Genomic DNA, 12,321 nt, shown 5'->3' on the forward strand with positions numbered 1-12,321 from the left:
TATCCTCGTCGTCCTCACACTTGCGACCTCTTTGTGGTATCTTCATATGAGGGAAGAGATGATAGTCTGACAGTGCATGGTCCGGGGAGTAGAGTGGCTGAGGCAACAACTGGAAGCAGCACTCAATGACTTTATTTAGAGCTACTCAATTGATGTGTGCCGGAGCATTGTCTTGGAGTAGACACACACCTTTCCTCGACTTCCATCGACTCTTTTGCGAAGCTCCCAGTGATGAATGATAATCGCCGCGATCCTGTGGCCGTGCTCAAGGAAGTCCTCGAACAGGATTCCAGAAGCATCCCAGAAGATCATGACTATGATCTTGGCAACTGCTGAACAACATCCATTGACATAGTCATTTTTAAGTCTTAGGTATGAACAGCTGCTCTACTACGTTGGGGTGGGTACTGCTCAACTGTAATCTCTTCACCTGTAATGGAAAAGATGAAAATTTTAAGAGACATCAATAGGTTACTAAATAGCGGCTCCTTCATAGTCGGGCTATGAACTTATTGAACGTCCTTCGTACCGTCACACCTTGTAGTTGCATGAGTGGTAACGAGCGAATTGGAAATGAATTTATAGTGTCGGAATCATGGAGCGAGATCGTAATCTATAGGCTAACAATTGTCAATTATATATATATATATATATATATATATATATATTTTTAATCGAATCATTCTTAAAGGCAATCCAAACTTTACGCTTTCTCAGAAAGAAAGAGGAAAATTAGAGATTAAGCAGAAAGATAAAAGTTTGAAGGAAATCAGTCAAAATAAATTGGAATAAAAAAATATATACGTAGGGCACTTCAAATTGGCCGAATCTGTATTTTATTTTAATGTATGACCTAGGAGCAACTTTAGAGCACCTTAAAAATATGCTATCCGCAATATATTTTGAGTAGTGCCTGAAGGAATAAGGCACATAGCAGTAAAAACAGAAATTAATAATATTTTGTACACGAGAAACGGGAGAGTTGTCCAGTTGTTGAGTGGTGGAAATGTCAAAAATAAAGTGAGCAATGCAGAGAAATTATCAAGCTCTGGTGGTGGAGAAAATAGAGTGATAACATATGACAATGAAATAGCTAACGAATTTAACAACTATTTTGTAAACATAGGTCCAAAGCTGGCAAATGAAATACCACCAGTTAATTCTGACTTTACAGAATATTCAGGATATAGAACAGAAAAATCACTATTTTTTAAACCAATAACAGAGAATTAATTGAAAGGCCACTTACAGACTTCAGATACAAAAAAAAGCATGTGGATATGATAATTTGCCGGCAAGATTGTTGAGGGATGCTGCCCTATACATTTCAAGCTCATTAACATATATTTTCAATCTTTCCATAGAAAGAGGTAAATTTCCAGACGCTCTGAAAGTAGCAAAAGTGACACCTATTTATAAAAAAGGGGCGAAAAGATCTAGCTGGTAATTACAGGCCTATTTCAGTTTAACCTATACTGGCTAAAATCTTTGAGAAAATAATAAATAATCGTGTAATTGCCTATTTGGAAGTAAATAATATCTTGTTTCAACACCATTATGGTTTCCGTAAGAAACATAGCACTAAGTTTATCTTTGATTAATCTTGCAAAGATACTATTGAAATACTTTGATGAAGGTAGAACAACAGTTGGCATCTTTATTGACTTTCAAAAGGCATTTAATACTATAAACCACAGCATTCTCCTAAAAAAAATGTCACATTATGGAATACGTGGGTTAGCCTTGCAATGGTTTGAAGATTATTTGTGTAAACGATCACAGTTTATACAATATAAAGACAAAATATCTTTGAAGTTGAATATAACATGTGGTGTCCCTCAAGGCTCCGTTCTTGGACCAACATTATTTTTACTATACATAAATGACTTACCTAACTCCACAAATTTTTCAGATTATTTGCTGATGACTCAAATCTTTTTCATACTTTTAATCCTAGAAAAAAAGAAATTGATTTAGAAATTGTAAGTGGAAATTTAATGAAGGTGCAGGAATGGTGTAATGCAAATGAAGTCACAATTAACCTACAGAAAACAAACTATATGATTATGAAATCCAAAGGTAGATCAATAGACAAAAAAGGATATGTGAGAATATCAAGATCAGATATTAGTATCTATAAAGAGGTATCCGTTGCATCATTTGTAGGAATTGAAATTGATTGTCACCTTTCATGGAAAGAACATATTCAGACAATAAACAATTGCATAAGAAAGAAAGTAGGTATTCTGTTAAAATTGAGACATTATGTTCCCAAGAATATACTTGTGTTATTATATAAGGCGTTTATACAGCCTCATCTCTCTTATGGAGTAGAAGTATGGGGGAGCACTTACAAAAGTAATCTAAATTGTATATATTTAAGTCAAAAAATTGCAATGAGAGCAATTACATTCAGTCCACTTAGAACAGACTCCAAACCTCTTTTTCAAAGTCTAAACATTTTAAATATTTTTCAACTTCATGAACTTCTTGCATCAAAATTTATGTACGATTTGGTAAAAGGTGTTTTACCACACTCTTTGGTGGATTGTTGTCAGATGATACAGCACAGATATGCAACTAGGAGAAAAGAAAGTGGCTTACTCTATCATCTAAAATGTAAGACAACGGAAGGGCAATTTTGTATTTCGTTTGTAGGAACAAAGCTGTGGAATGATCTCCCAGATGAAATTAGATTAAAAACATCAAGGTTATCTTTTCGGAGACATCTTTCCACTTACCTTTTATGTAAATGACGTGGGCTCAATCCCATCCCCCTCCGTTTTTCCTTTTATTTTACTTATCTTCCTTTTATATATGTATACACTTGCTTGTTAACGATTATAGCTGCCTTAAGCTTTTACAGGATTTGTGCATGTACGCACATCTGTATGATTATTTTTATTAATACATCCTTTCCATTTTCATGAACTTATTGATGATTTTATTTGTTCAACGATTTGTCTTTTTTCATTATAATGCTGTAACACTTAAACTTTTTTCTTTTTTCATTTTAGTATGTAAAAAAGTTGCATGATACTGTATTATTTTGTCGTATATATGTAAATACAAAACAAACAAATTTTTCATTCATATGTATGAACAAATTAACAGAAAAAAATCTTGCCAAAGAATGGAACTAGGATCGACTAGCACTTGTGCTAACTTCTAGTTCCCATTAACAACTTCACCTTACTATAGTAATACACATATTTACGTATATATCTTTTGTACATTTAATAGTATGCATATGTATGTCTAAATATCGTTTTAAAACCATTACTGTTCAATCGACATTACTCTTATGTTATGTATACATGTATCAGTATCATTTTTGCATTGTATGATTTTTCATATGTACTGTCATTATTGTGATGTGTTGTTGTTTTTTTTAAATCAAATTTGTTAATAAATTCAAATTCAAAAGGATTACGTCACAATCGACTGACCTCAATGCCAATTTGAGATTTACTTGGATTTAGTGATGACAAATTTATTTAGCATTCATAGCTCTCTTTTTTTTGGACAGATTTATGGAAAACTTCGCCCTTCTGTTTCTCTAAATTTTCTGCTTTCATATAATAAACTAATTAAAAAGGTTAGATTATCTTTTAATTTATTTCTTCAAATATTTCAAAAGTTCTTTGGACATCCATTATACGAGATTTTCTTCCAAACATAACAACCGATGAAAACAATCCCGCCAAAAGGCAAATCAGACATGTTTTCCTGATAAAATAAAAAGGGGAGATTTTGATTGTATTCTACGAAATCGATTGCACAATTTCTTTGAACGCTTGGGGGAAACTAGCTTCATCAGGAAATGTCTGAATATGTGTTTGCCATGTCTATCTAGTGTTCAGAGACACATTTTGATCACGTTTTTAAAACTTTGCCTAATCTAATATCTCTTGACGGTGAGCGACCGTTTTGATGGATAACAGTAACAATCGAAAGCGTTTACACTTAAAGAGATTAAAAAGTTGCCTGACTCCATTTTCAGTATTCGTCTCAAATGGGGAGTTAGATGAGTGGAAGAATGGATGGCTATAGAATGAGGGAATGGGGTAAAAACCCGGAGGTTGCTCATTTCACCAATGACATTGTAATAAATACATTCCTATGGGAAGCTGTTTGAATCTCAATGATATTCAAGTCACTTGAGGGCGTATAACACTCTCCAGTCCTCGATTGGCATGCAATCGGGGTGTGAATTTGGAGAAACGCATTCATGAATACCAGCGTATTTGATAACAAACTCATACTAGACGAAGTAAGATGTAAGGAATAAGCAACTTGATCATCTACCTGATGCAAGGTGAAGTGGTATAAATTAAAAAATGCTCTTGGGATAGCAAGCGTGTTTTTTTTCAGTCATCCTTAGTCTAAATTTGACATATGCATTCCACTAGCGTTAGGGTTAAATATGCAGTTGCCGTAATATTCATATAATCATTAAATATTTAACGACAATTATAAGCAGAGGTTATAAGATAAGAGACAGGTGGGAGATAACTTGATAACAATATCACCTGTTCATCTCTCCTTACAATTTCAGAATTTATTTGTACACGTGCCCCAAATCAATTAATCATGCATTATTTTCTTTAATGCTCCATACTAATGTTTCCTCTTTGTTTTCTTAAATAGGTGTTGAGTGAGAACGGTCATGAGCAAGATGTAATGTTTACTGGAGGAAATTCCTTTCTTGCATTAATCATGCATTGTTTTCTGTAATGCTCCATACTAATGTTTCCTCTTTGTTTTCTTAAATAGGTGTTGAGTGAGAACGGTAATGAGCAAGATGTAATGTTTACTGGAGGAAATTCCTTTCAATTTAGCGTGCTAGTACCATTATCAAGGCATTACTCATCAACGATATAATTCATCAGAGAGTATGTCAGTTACTGGGTTACTCTGAATCACTAATAGTAGTTTAATTTCTTCCATTTTTAAAGATTCCATAATCACATATTCCATTGAACACAGAAATAATAATAATAAATTAAAGCCATCTAAATACCTTTCCAAATGTGGGACCAATCTTGTTTACAGAAATTCTATTAAAATGCATACAATCATATCCATTGAACGCAAGCTGAATACGCGAGAATCATGCATGTGAATAAGTGGAAGGTGATGTAGAACACACGTTAGACAATAAACAAAATAAACAAATATGAGAAAATATTCAATAAAGTTCAGTTTCGAGACGAAAATAATAATAATGATATAAAAAGTCAACTATAAAGTGCATTTCCAAATTTTTGATAATACCTTGTGTGAAGATGTTTCTATTTTGTGCAACAAATCTCGTAGAGTTTGTTCGTTTGGAAGATTTCATTCGTACAACTTGGCCAGTCATCAGGTTATTCAGGACATCTAAGATGAAAGTCGGAAGGCGCGTCTGAGTCGCTATGCTGTACACACATGGAGCAAAGCGACCGGAAGCGCCCTCGGAACTTCTTCCGGGTCATCAATATCTACTCGTCTACGTCGTCTATTATGCGCTCTTTTTCAGTTACGTCACTGTTTCCGTCACCATTGTTAATATGTTTGATTGTTTCCTCGACTGTCGCTACCATATTTATTTTTTGAAGCGCTCGGCTTGAAATTAATCTTATTTTCCTTTTTATATATATTTTATCGCACAGTAGAGGGTCGATTTAATTTCTTAACTAACTTCCTCTCACTTTTACAGATTATGATTATTTTTCTAATATTGGGAAAAGTAGTAGCAGTGTAGTAGCAATAGAAGTAGCATTACACTATTGTAGTAACGGCTGTGGTTGTGGTAGAAGTAGTATTAGTAGTAATAGTATTTCTAGAAGTAGAAGAAATAGTAGCGGTAGTTATTGTATATGATTTTTTAAAAATCTAAACTCTGTATTAGCCTCGAACAAGGCCCACGAATTTGTGTAGTTTACTTTAATAAGTATGATAGTTCATACAACAAAAAAGAAACGATATATCAAATATAATTTTGAATCTTGTCATAGAATTATTTCCTAATTATTCACTCCATCCTGATAAGAATGTTCAGCAAGAAAAGTTTATTTTTTAACCGTTAAATTGATGACATTTTTCATTTTTCATTTTGTTTTTTACAGATAAAAGGGATTACAATCCAGCAGAAGAAATCGGTTTTTCTGTACAAAAAAAGACACAAGAGGTGATTATTAAAAGTATCATATTCTTTAATATTTATGTATTCATTTAATCCCAAGACAAAAAGAATGAAATGTGTAGAAACTAATACATAATGCTCAATATAGAATATGTTGTTTTGAGTAAGCTGTAATTTTTACATGCTCTTCTTTCTTTAAAATGCATCTATATCTTACAAGAAGTATGAGTATTTGGTAAGATTTCAGATGAAATGGAGAAAGTCGTACCGCTGAAAAACAACCATTGTACTGAGTCATAAGAATGCTATTGACATAAGTTTGTTAAAGGCGTTTTTTAACAGTTGAAATCAAATTCATTGGGTAATGGAATGCAAAGCAATGTAAATTTTGGTAATGTTGCGCGAGCTCTGTAATGATGTTCCTCTCATTATTATGATAAATCAGTAATCTTAAACAGATCTGTTCGGATGTAACTCCTATTTTCATATTCCTATTTTTTCTTTCCTACACAGAGATAATTATGATTAACCCATCTCATTTCCCCGACCATGTTAACATTTCTAATTAGTATACCTTAAAGGTACTATGTCCCATTTGCAGGCCAAAAAAATGAAAAAGTTAAATTCCAACTGCATTTGAAAGATAATACTAATTTAGAACTTCCCTAAAAGAGGTGGGGCTTGAAAATGACTTCAAGTGGGAAAATTATGACTATTAGTTGTAAAATCAACTTTAGGGCTATAGAGCCCAAAAGTAATAGTCTTGATTTTCAGACAATTGTACCGAATGGTCATACGTTTTATGCTGCGCAAAGATTCAACCAGTTTAATCTTGGCCGTCACAAGAAGTGGGTTATTGATATAGACAAATGCTCATGTACCCTTTACAACTCTTTTCATGTATGTTATTAGCAAAGAAGAAAAAAGGCCAGTCAGTCACTCAATAGTGTCTGACAGTGAAGTCTAGCAAGTAAACGGGTTTCCTTGCATAATTTGAATATGAGGACACTGCTAACGTTTAAATTTCACAGATAGGACATACATGACATATTCATAATTCCTGCAAAGTTCTACAGCATTTGAGGTTGGCTGCAAAAGGGACATAGTACCTTTAAGGGAATTTGAGCAGTGTGAAACCTGATTGCATAACAAGTATTCTTGAAATGCATTCACCTATTTCTCAACCTTTTTATCCCTTACGAATGACCTCGAGAATCTTAATTAGCTAGTGTGTCTAGCCATCCATGACCAAAGTAAAAGTCATAGGTTGAAAACAATATCAGTCATCTAATCATCTTATATCTAAGATCCTCTAAAGTTGCAGAAGAAAACTTCATAAAGGTTCCATTTTCTATCAAATATAAATCACGTGACTGGTTAGATATCAACGATTATAGTCAAGCCAGGTGACTGGCTTCCAGAAACCAACTGAATCTACGGACAGATCGGGCTACAAAACAAATATTAACTTATTTTACTCGAGACGCCAGCTAAATCCATCAACTGCAATAAAACTGAATAGGGAATGCCAACCAAAATAGAATAATACTATTACCTGGTTTCCCACAGTAACCTCCTCCCAACAGCTTACAATTATTGTAGTGCCTCGATTGACTCATGATGAATCTTTGAATGGAATTCGTGGCGATATCGTTTGGTGTGGAGTGGCCCATCCAGCAAATTTGCGTTATATACATGTATGAGTTTCTATCTCATCATTGTGCACTTACGATTTTTTTAAACAATTTTACTTTCATGATATTTTTTGTTTTTTCCTGTTTGTCTTTTAGGAGCTAGGATGCGTATTTGACGAGATCTTGGAAGAATTACCAGAAAAGGGCAAAGCTGAGTTATTTGATGTAAGATTACGAGTCTCCGAAAAGGATTAGGCCTATCCATTTTCTGATCTTTTGAGTATGCATTGAAAATTATAAAGTAATTCTTTGATAAATGTTTTTCATTTTAAATGTTTAATTTATAGGTATGGGATTGGCTTTTTATTGAAATGCTCTCAGACACACACCCACATGCAAAGGTTTTTATTAAAAAATATGTACTTACAATATAAGGTTTTACTTTCAACCTTAAAGGCTAAGTCCACTCCAAAAATAATTTGCTTTTATAGATGCAGAGAAACAAGAGAAGCACAGCCAAAAAAAAATGAGTAAAAATCGGATAACTGATAAGGAAGTTATTTTTTTGTGAAAAGTATGAAAAAGTATGGAACATTTGAAATCACTACACGAATTGCCGATTGGTTATCAGTTTGTGACGTCATTGCCCCACTATTTATCGATGGCTTTATATATTTTATCCCATTAATTTCTCCTTTTATCCCCCAAAACTTGATTTCCCCATGCCTTTGCCCAGATTTATATGATGTGTATCATATTGCGTGCATAACATTTCACAAAACTTTTCATGAACTTTGAAGAACTGATACTATTTCCTAAATATTGTATTTTCATAATTATTGATTTTTATATAAATAGTTTACCAAAATTCACATTTATCATGATTTAACTGAAAAAAATTACTCTATATTAGTGCATCCACACAAAAACATATTACCATCGATATCACTTGGATGCTGGTGTGAAGAAATAGGATTCTCAGGGGGGAATAAAAAATTTATATTATCAATATAAAGGAAACAAATAGTGGATATTGAGGCAATGACGCCACAGACTCATGTTTGAGTTGCCAATTCTTCTTCTGATTTTCTAAGTTTTTTATGTCATTAAAAATTCATAACTTTCTTATTAGTAATCCCATTTTGCTCAAACTTTTTTGTTTGGTTTGTGTGATTTTTGTGTTTCTATTGAAAGTAAGTTATTTTTGGAAAGGACTTGCCCTTTAATAGTTACTTATTGAACCGTGCGTATATATACTTGTTTTCGCTCCCTTACAAAAAAGGCAAAAAGGATTTAACATTTAAATCGCTCTTTTCTCCCCCACCCATTTATCCACCACTCCATCTCTCTCTCCCTCCCACTCTTCCTTTATCTCTCCCTCATCCTCATCTTTTTCTCGGATTTTCTCGGATTCATTCTATTGCAGGTGATAATGCGATGGGTTGACTACGACTGAAGATAAGGTCTCCTATTTCGTTTGTTCATATCATATCCTTTTGATTGATTTCATGTCCTCCTGTCATCAGCTGTTCTTCAAATGCTGTCATCATTAATCGTCGTCATTTTTTCCAAAAAAATATAGTTTCTCCTTGTTAACTGCAATGGATTTTTAATGGTAATAAGGAGTGGGAGGCCAATTAAATGTGTGGTGTGAAGAGTCGCTATATCCGGCAGGTGACCGATGTTATGCACTATGAAATTAGAGCAAATTAGATTGATGAACGAGTTCAATTATCGGTTGAGACCTGTCAAACCATTACCAACAAAGTAATACTTCATCAAAGAAATCAATTGTGGATTCTATATTTTATTCATTCCACGTTTCCTATCCTACTCTTGATGATAATCGAGTACAGGTTCACCATTATTTGAATATTCGTTCGGAGATACCTTGCAAAGTTCCAACCTCTCCACCTCAATAGCCTCTACACTGGGTATTGGAGAGAATAATCATATTTGGAATCAGTTTGGTGCGTCTTTTTTGGATCTTAACTTGTGCCCTTTGTCAAGAGAATGTCTGTAAGGGACCCCACTGGAAATAAGCTCTCGAGCTTTCGTGGGTTATCCTGTTCAAGCTGACTTTTTTTTGATCTGTTATTATTGTATATTGTTGTATGTTGGAAGCTTGTCGAATAAAAATCAATCAATCAATCAATCATTAAGATAATAGAGAAAGTGATTAAAAGTACCATTGTTAGATTTGAATTTGTAAAATATCCATGAGTCTAGTTTGTGTGTTTTAACTTTCAACTTTCAGATTTTTGCAGATATATTCTATGAAGTGGATACATTTTTTTTCGCCTTTAGTATACATATCAAAAGTAAGCCTACTAACTGGAAGGTAGAAAGGTAGAGTTTATGTTTAAAAAACATTCGATGAAATCTTTTGATAGTGTTGAATATTCAAAACAAATATGCTTTTTCATTCAGACTGAACGAAAGCCATGTAAAAAGAAAAGAAAGACTAAGACCATGCTGGCAGAGTAATACAAGGTATAATAGATTCAAAATGTGAAGACATTGGAGACGTAACTGTTTTAAGAATAAGAAGGTGAAATCGAAGACCATGAGAAAGATGTAGAAATAGAAATAGTGTGTCATCGACCATGCGTTATGAATAGAACACTTTAATTTATTATAATTGCATATTATTGCCAAAAATGGTAATCGTAGATCTGCTGAGTAGAACTAAAAGAAATAAGAACAATCGGAGTACGATTATTTGGTAACCCTAACAACGACTAACAACAATTTTCATCACTTCACATTCCTTTCCTGGTTCATTAAGCCAACCAATTAAATAACAGGCTTAAAGCCTTGGGATGTTCTTTAAAGAAAATAAATAACAACCCTTCCACGCAATACAATGGAATCCCCAATTAGCCTGGACTCCCCACGCAGTAGATTACAATGATTAACTTATAGAATTCGTAAAAGTATAATTTAAAAGTATTTATGAAAAGCAAAGGCTAATCTGTGTGGCGAACGGTTGTGTTTGTTTCTTGCTTAACTCAAGGTGGCGCCATTGTAGAGTTAAACTGCCCATAGTAGTACTTCCTGCAAGTATCGTCTTTTTGTTTTGCAGCCAGTAGAAGTGTCTGTTAGAGTCCTCTGGAACATACGTCTCTCCGTCTCTACAGGAAGTGAATCTATCATGGGTTTTTTTTTCATGTGAATTTAAACAAATGATTGAATATGAATGTAACACGTTATAATTAATGTCAGCAATGTACATTCAAGTCATGACAAATATTCAAAAGGAAACTTGAAGCACATTCTATCTTGATAATAAAAGTGTGTTTTCTGCATGGTAATGAACGATCCAACAATTAAGAATGTATTAACAAAATCTATACAACCTTAGAAATAAGGAATGTAATGAAAATTATGGTTATCGTTCTCATGAAAAAATCCTTTTAAGCCCCAATGCTATGACATATTGATCTTTTAAACCGCCTTGATATTTTCCATTTGCAGTACTTGATTATCTTTTTTGGATCAAAGCGGGGCGATGCTTTCTCAAACTTCAAAGGTATTTAAACTAAAGGATAGTTTAATTATAAACTGATCTTGTATTCTCTAGATATGAATAAAAGTAGAAATCCTGTTTTGTATTGAATATAAAGTCGTATTCTCATGTCAGCTGACGTACATTTGATAACCCTGTTTAATTTAGCGATATTCAACTTGGCTTCAGGGCTTTAATTTAGAACCAAATGATGAATGATACAGTGTACATGAATGCAAATTTGTCTACGAATACGAAGGTATTGAATATGCGTGAAGGTACTTGACACCTAGAAGTCCCTGATTAAACATAAGCGTTTGCCACCGGTAGTGTGTAACATTGTGTGATAATATTTGAAAATGATTGCTTTCTTTGGGTGTGATAAAGCATACCAGTACTCACAGCTTGAAAAACATAGCCCTAGGTAGGGACAAACTGAAATGATTCATCTATTGTATTGTTTTAAAACAGGGTAAATATGTACTCTACTGTAAAATATTGTGAACAGTCTATACATGTCATTTTCCATCAACGTGTTACACTATCTGGTAGTGTAAGCTGATTGAAGAACAAATAATGATGCATGGAAAACAGTTATTTTTATCATATGTACTGCATAATGTATATTCTCTCACTATATATGTGTACAAGATATATATATATACTTAAAAAATCATCCCAAATGGGTGTTTTATGAGAAATATATCATATGTTAAGGCATATATCATTTTGATTCACGTAATCTTCATCAAAGCTCTATGCCATGATTCAGGTTGTGCAATTTTAGACTGGAATATGTTAGTGTAAGCCTTTTATTACAATGCTGGTTCTTACTTTAGCAGTTAAGTTATAGTTGATAGTCTTGCTGTAGACGTAGAAACAGCTAGAATAGAATATCATGGATTTAAATGAGTATGAAAATGAGAATTGATCAATGTTTTTTCAATGTAAATGCAACAAAGCGAGTAATTAAGTACGTCCCAAATACTCAAAACGAATAGACCAATTAAAGAGTACTTTTTCATCGATAGACGGCGCTAGATAAGAGCGCT

At 33.4% G+C, this 12,321-nt stretch overlaps 1 long non-coding RNA gene across 1 annotated transcript; it reads left to right on the forward strand.

The window, feature by feature from the left end:
* Positions 1-6,119: 6,119 nt before the first annotated feature.
* On the forward strand, positions 6,120-9,771 carry LOC115919541. The gene is made up of 3 exons (XR_004061895.1): positions 6,120-6,172; positions 7,918-7,986; positions 9,188-9,771. It is a non-coding gene; the product is annotated as an uncharacterized LOC115919541 (long non-coding RNA).
* Positions 9,772-12,321: the final 2,550 nt, after the last annotated feature.

This window comes from Strongylocentrotus purpuratus, unplaced genomic scaffold (assembly GCF_000002235.5).
Source record: "Strongylocentrotus purpuratus isolate Spur 01 unplaced genomic scaffold, Spur_5.0 spur5_scaffold_6, whole genome shotgun sequence".
NCBI lineage: Eukaryota > Metazoa > Echinodermata > Echinoidea > Camarodonta > Strongylocentrotidae > Strongylocentrotus > Strongylocentrotus purpuratus.